Source organism: Halichoerus grypus, chromosome 1, assembly GCF_964656455.1.
Source record: "Halichoerus grypus chromosome 1, mHalGry1.hap1.1, whole genome shotgun sequence".
Classification (NCBI taxonomy): domain Eukaryota; kingdom Metazoa; phylum Chordata; class Mammalia; order Carnivora; family Phocidae; genus Halichoerus; species Halichoerus grypus.
Window position 1 is genome coordinate 121,629,411 of NC_135712.1, and position 7,427 is coordinate 121,636,837.

Genomic DNA, 7,427 nt, shown 5'->3' on the forward strand with positions numbered 1-7,427 from the left:
TTTTTATTTTTATTTTTATTTTTTTTAACCAAATCTGGGCATCAGAGGCAAAGCTATCTTGGTATGAATGATAACATGTGAAGAAGTTTATGTCTTAACTCTCACACTGTTTTACCATTTCACCAAAACTGGGCCTCTGTTTCCCAGAGAAATAAGGAATGTTTTTTTATCTACTGTATAGGAATATTTTGAAAACACAGGCTGCATACCACTATGTCCAGAGGTCCTTAGCACTGAGTGCGGGCTCCGAAAAAACAAATTAAAATTTCCAGAAGTGAGAGAACCAGCCTGCTCTTTCCAGGTGAAATGTCCATTCCAGAATCTGTAGGAGAAACTCAGCATGTTCTTGTCATGAGTTCATGCTGCCGAGTCAGATATGACTCAGAAAAATGACCACTGAACCCTGAGTTTCAGCCTAATATGGGTGTTCCGAGGACAGGATTCAGCCACTTAGTGACTCATTTCCATTTGGTTTGGTTTGTGGGAGTAACAAGATAAAACGCCCCTGACTGTGAACAGAGGGTATAAATACCCCAAGTGCCCTATGCCACTTCAGTCTTGAGATTTAATTCTAAAGCCTATTATCCGATACTGCCCAGTGTTTGTTGGTTCTCTAGATCTGGCCGTTTTTGAGTCTCAGTTTGAGTGACTAATAGCATATGGATTTTTAATAAAAATATGCCTAGCATTATGCATATGCATCCTCTCAGGCAAGACAAGAATTACGTCCCTATTTGTTTGCTAAACAGTTTCAGTTGGGAAACCCAAACACTGCCCCCTTTGGTGATAAAGCAAGATGCAGCAGGAATATGGACAGGATCCACAATGTCCAGGTTTTTCCTGTTGCCGGCACATGTCAATATCAAGGAGTACCCTGAAATACAGGAGGCCCCTTTAGGGCAAATGTTTTAAGACAGAATCAGCCCTTGGCACTAGTGTGGTGACATCACAGATGAGCCTGACTGCCCTGCCCTCACCTGTCTGTCTTTGAGAGCATCCTTTCCTTGTTGCTGCTCAGTGTTCCAGGCACCTCATGCTCCCCGATCTCCCAGCTCTAAACTCTGCTATTAGGAAAGAGGTGTGCTAAAACCTGATGATTGAATGGCATGGCTTAGTTTGTAACTTGCTTCTGAACTATTTGTATTTCACCCCATGAATCAATTTCCTTTCTCTCCACCTTAAAAACAAGTCAAACAAAACCTTTTCTGTTTGCTGATGGTTTGGTAATCCCCAGAATTTTGAATTGTATGAATGGGAAAATTTTCATATAAAAGATTCCAGGACTCAAAGAGGACACCGGATTTTGATTTTGCCCAGTAAGGCAAAAACTAATTATAACAATCACTCTCATTTACAAGAAAAAGAATATTTTACTAGAAAACCACTATCTGAGAATAAAGCATAGTCATGAATAGCTAGGACATAGATATTTGTATTTATGTTCCACATTATCCTCATCTTCTCCCTTATTTATTTTCAGATGGGAAAACCATTGCCATGGACCAGCACAGGTACAGAAGCCCAGAGCTGGAGGCTAGGAGTTGTCTTATAGCCGGTGAGATGCTGGCCACTAAGATTGTGAAGGGGAGCAATGCCAGGATATAGGGGCAGAGATGTGGCTCTTGAGCTGAAGGTGACAGTGGGAATTTTGGTGATCCTGAGGGGAGGTGCTGACTTTGGGAGGAGATGTAGATGGACAAAGATAGGAGATCTTGAGGACTCAGGATGGTCCCTGTCTTGCGGAGAGGACAGGGACTGAGGTGGGTGGAAGGGGGAGTGGTGTGTTTGGTGAAAAATCATTTACTTCAAACGTGGAAGATAAGGTAAGCAATGAAAAGTCCCTAAAGACAGTGACTATGACCTTACAAAAAACTCATCTAGAATGTTTTGGAGACAGAGACTAAGAAACATCATTGATTGATTGATTTGATTCGTTCACGGATGCATTTGTCTAAAAAGCAATTGTTGAGTCAGGCAGTACACCGAGCACTGGGAATATGGAAATGAATAAGGTACCATCCTGGTCCCCAGATCTGCATAATCATGAATGATCTATATGTGCTACTATGTTTATGTACTGCATTGTAAAACATAGCCTAACATGGAAATGAAAGAAAGATAATACAAAAGTGATTATAAATAGAAGTTCTGAAATTATCTTTCTGTATGCCAGTGGATTGTTTGGTCCATCCCTGGGCTATGTACATTCCCTGTTTGGAAATTATTGGCCAAGGCAGTTGTAAGTAAGTTGAGAGAAACTGGCAAGTATGAGTGATGAGGGAGGAGCATTACTATAAGGCTGAGGAATAGACATGGGCTCAAAGAGAGAGTGGCCCTTGTTCTTTAGGATCAAAGAGAAAAGAGCGAAAAAGTGAAGAGAAGTGAAATGAAGCAAGAGAAGAGAGAGGAATGTGGACATGGACCTGGGGGAAGTACAGTGACCAAGAAACCTAGTGAGTGACCTTCAAGGCAGAGCTTACCAACAGAAAGGGCACTTGAAACTCTGGTTGGAGTGGATCAGGCTCATTTGGATCTAGCTAAGTGAGCAGCATGAGACTGAGTCTGTCTGCAGTTTATCTATCTATCCTTCATTGTAATACAGTGAAGACTGACAGTGTATGCTTAACCACAGAGGACAGGGCAGGAAGGGCTTACATGAGACCTGAAAGAGGGAGAAGCCATACATTTTGTGGGAAAATCTTACACTGCTTCAGATATATAGGTCACAGGGCACCGTGGCTCAGTGTTAGCTTTTTGAATCATTTGATACCAGCATTAGGGTGACCAGACATCCTGGTTTGCTTGAGACCATCCTACTGTTATCACTGAAAGTCATAGGACCTGGGAAACCCCCTCAGTTTTAGGCAAACTGGGATAGTTGTCAGCTAAGTTATAGCACCTTGCCTGCTCTTTTGAGGAACAACCCTGATCCTTCTCAATCCACCAGGTTCCAGTGGATTGGCTTCCTCGCTGGAGGCAGACATGTGACTGGGTGCTGGCCAATCAGCGTCTTTCACCTCCTTTGTTGCCGTGGTTGGATCACAGATGGGCACATGAGGCAAACCAGGTCAGTGAGACTCAATTTTGAATGTTTTGTCGGGACTGTTGGGAAAGAAGAGGGGCTTGTGTGCTGGGACTTCTGGCATTGAGTCTGGTGAATGCTTGGAGATGCTGGAGCCTCCCATTGGAATCTGGAATAAAGCCAATTTTTGGGAAAAATAGGAAGGAGAGATGAAGAGATATTAATTCTTGGTGATGTCTGAGTCCCTCTACTAGACCATGCCTGAAGAGAGCTTTACTCTTAAATTTTTTCAGTTATGTGAGCCAACAAATCTCCTTCCAGCTCCACTGTCCCACTTTACCTTTTGCTCAGGCCAGTTTGAATTGGGTTTTTCTACCTTTAACTGATGGAGTCCTGACAAATGGAGCTTGTGCTGATCAGATAGAGAGAAAGAAATGCATGTTATCCTACCCAGAAGCCATCTTTCATACATGCACCTTTCTGCATCTTGATGCCTGGGGACAGTCTTCCCTAAGATAAAGGAGATAATCAGTAGTTGTATGGAGTTTAATGGTCAGGAATAAAAGTGGAGAACTGATGTCTGATGGGTCTTGGTTATTATTTCAGAAAGTGGTAAGGAGTGGTAATGCAGAACTAATGCTATAAGAGGGTTGGAAAATTTCAGATTTTTGTTACTTCATTGTATTTATTCCTTTATTTTCATTTATTCCCTTGCCTAGAGTGATTAACAGCAAAATTTTGAAAAACTACATTAAAAGTGGGTTTGTGAGTGTCTTTTGGGGAGCACCAAAGCTAGGGGAAGACAAAATCAAGGAACATCCAGGCAGACTAATAATTGAGAGCCCTCTGTCCAACCTAAAATCTTTAAATATTTGTTCACCATTTATTTAGAAGTGGCAAGGACAACTTATTTTTATGAATAATTCACTTCCATTGATTAAAGCTGCCCTAAAAATATTCCATAAAATGTTCTTCACTTTTTTGTAGTTTTCATTCTCCCGCATAATTTTATTATTTTCTGAAGCAGACATTTCCTTGGTAGGCTTATTAAAAGTTTAAAAATTTAAAAATAAATCTCAGGAAATGGCCCTATGCCATGCATGATTCATTTTTGTAATTTCAATTCTCTGTAACTGAGAGCTTCAGCAACCATTAGCAGGCTGGCTCTGGGTTGGAGAAGTTCAGAGAAAAATATAGGTGCTGAAGAGATGTGTTTAAAAATTTTTTACCACAGGGCATATTCTGCTTTGGAGGGAGTGGGTCTATTTAACTTTTCACCAACAAGGCAAGGAGTTGTATAAGGAAACCTCAGTTAACTGACATCATATTTCCAATGTATTCAGTGATGGTTTAATATCCCATATGGACGTCACACTATCAGTTGCCTGGTTGGCCTGGCCCTATCCAGCTCTGGAGAGAAAAAGTGGTAGCACTGAGAATCACTGAACAGGAGAAGAAGCTGAATCTCTGAATCTTCAGGAAAGGATGCTTTGAAAAGTATAGGGAAAACTGGTCTATTATCTTTAGGATGGGCAGTAGAAATGATAGAAATGACAGCCAGGTGGGGAGGTTTCCTATTTTTAGGAATGGTGGGCTAGGTAATTTGATCAAACCTTCTACTAGACCTATTTATTATTATTATTTTTTAATTTTTATTTATTTATTTGACAGAGAAACAGGGAGAGAGAGAACACAAGCAGGGGGAGCAGCAGAGGAAGAAGCAGGCTTCCCGCTGAACAGGGAGCCCAATGTGGGGCTCGATCCCAGGACCCTGGGATCATGACCTGAGCTGAAGGCAGACGCTTAACCAACTGAGCCACCCAGGCACCACCTACGAGGAACTATTTAAAAAGCTGAAAAATATTAAGAAATAGCTTCTTGAAAACATAATAAAGTGACAAGATAACGAAGAATTACCAGACCAAAAGTGAAGGAAAAACAGAACCCTGAGATGTAAATGAGCATGGAAATCACTTTTAACTGAGGACATTTGCTGATGCTTCAAAATTAGGATCTTTGTTTTGACAACTTGGTAGGATATGTGCAGAAGAAAAAATCAAAGTTCCATGAGAACTAGATGTGGACAGACAAGACACTACCCCACATTAAACTGGGACCCCGAAAGTGTAAACGCTCAAGATAAGGATGATTCAGAAGTCCAGAATTGCAGCTTTAAAAAATCCCTAGTATTACAGATAATTTGGTTTAAGGTAGTTTCATACTAGCAATAACCCCGAGCACTTGGCATAAAGGAAATTCAGATTCTCCCTTGAGCACTGTCTCTTTATTGTGAGCTTCAAATTATTCCTTTAAATAATTTTAAAAATGTAATATACAACATATAGCCAAAGATAACCAGACATACACATAAATCAGACTCCATGAGAAAAAGCCAGCAAAAATAAAACCCAACACAATAGCAGCTTAGACGTACTCAAAGAAAGAATTGATGAACTGATAGATCCATCAGAAGAAATTATCCAAAATACAGTATGGGGATAAATGAGAGAGGGGTGGGAGGAAGAAAGGAAGGAAGGAAGGGAGGGAGGGAGGGAGAGAGAAAGAAAGAACAAAAGAAAGAAGAAAAAGAAAGAAAGAAAGAAAGAAAGAAAGAAAGAAAGAAAGAAAAGGAGGTAAGAGTCATAGAAGATACAGTGATAAGATACAAACATATGTTTAATGCAATCCACAAAGGAGGAGTGGGGAAGAACGCAGCAGATGCTATATTTGAAGAGATAATCACTGGGAATTTTTCAGAACCAATGAAAGACACCAATGCACAGATTTAAGAGGACCCAAATTCCCAAGCAAGATAAATCAAAAGAAATATACTCCTAGACACATCATGACATTGCTGAAAATCAAAGATAAGGAGAATTTTTAATAGCGGCCAGTGCAAAAGAGATGACTTTCAAAAGAGCGGCAGCTGGACTGTCAGCAACAGCAGAAGGCAGAAGACAGTGGGATGATATCTTCAAGGTGCAATAAGGAAATAGCTGCCAACCTACAATTTTATATATATTTGGCAAATGCATCTTTCCAGAATAAAAATAAAGAAAAAAAAAACAAAAAAGATGAGTGGGTTCTCCATCAGCAGAAGTGTAACGAAGAAAATTCTAAAGGAATATTTTTGGAAATAAAAATATGACTCCAAATGTCCTAAATCTTATATGGGACATCCATGGAAACCCCACAAATAACAACTATCTAATGGTGAAAGACTGAATGCTTTCACCCTAAGATTAGGAACTAGACAAGGATGTCTACCTACTTTCATCATTCCTTCAACATTTTACTGGAGGTCTACGTAGAGCAATTAGGCAAGAACATGAAATAAAAGGCATCCAGATTGAAAAGGAATAAGTAAAACTATTGCTATTTGCAGATGGCATGATCTTAAATATAGAAAATACTAATAATATTAAATTCATGAAAAAACTAATAGAGCTAATAATGAGTTGAGCAGGTTGCAGAATACGAGGTCAATATACAAAAATTAATTGCATTTCTATATTCTTGCAATGAAAAATCTGAAAATGACATTAAGAAAATAATTCCATCTAAAATAGCATCCAAAAGAACAAAATACTTAGGAATAAATTTAATGAAAGAAATACGAAACTTATATTCTGAAAACCATAAGACATTATTGAAATAAATTAAAGGAGATTGAAATAAATGGAAAAACATCTGCTCATAGATTAGACAATATTGTTAAGATGGCAGTATTCCTCAAATTGATCTTCAGAATCAGTGCAATTATCTATAAAAGTTCTAGCAAACTTCTTTGTAGAAATGATAAGCTTATCCTAAAATTCATATGGAAATTCAAAAGATCCAGACTAGCCAAAACAATCTTGAAAAAGAACAAACAGGAGAGCTCACAGTTTCCAATTTCAAAACTTAACTACAAATCTCAGTACAGCGTGGTAGAGGTAGAAGAACAGACATATAGATCAATAGAATGGAACTGAGAGTCCAGAAATAAATGCTCACATTATGGTCAACTGATTTTTTTTTCTAAAGATTTTATTTATTTATTTGAGAGAGAGAGAGAGTGCGTGCATACGAGCAGGGGGAGTGGCAGGCAGAGGGAGAGGGAGAAGCAGGCTCCCCGCTGAGCAGGGAGCCCAACCAGGGCTCGATCCCAGGATGAGAGCATGACCTGAGCTGTAAGTAGATGCTTAACTGACTGAGCCACCCAGGTGCCCCCAAGAAATCATCTTATTTGAGAATTTGAAAGCAAAATCTCGCTTTGGAGAGTGGAGCTATGCTGAAGGAAAATAGACTGCCAGTCCTCCTGGACTAATAAAAGTGAGTGCAGTGATGCTGTTTTCCTAAAGAGTTTGTGTACATGAACTGGGGAGGATTGTTTTCCTGCTGACTTTCGATTAATGGAAATAAA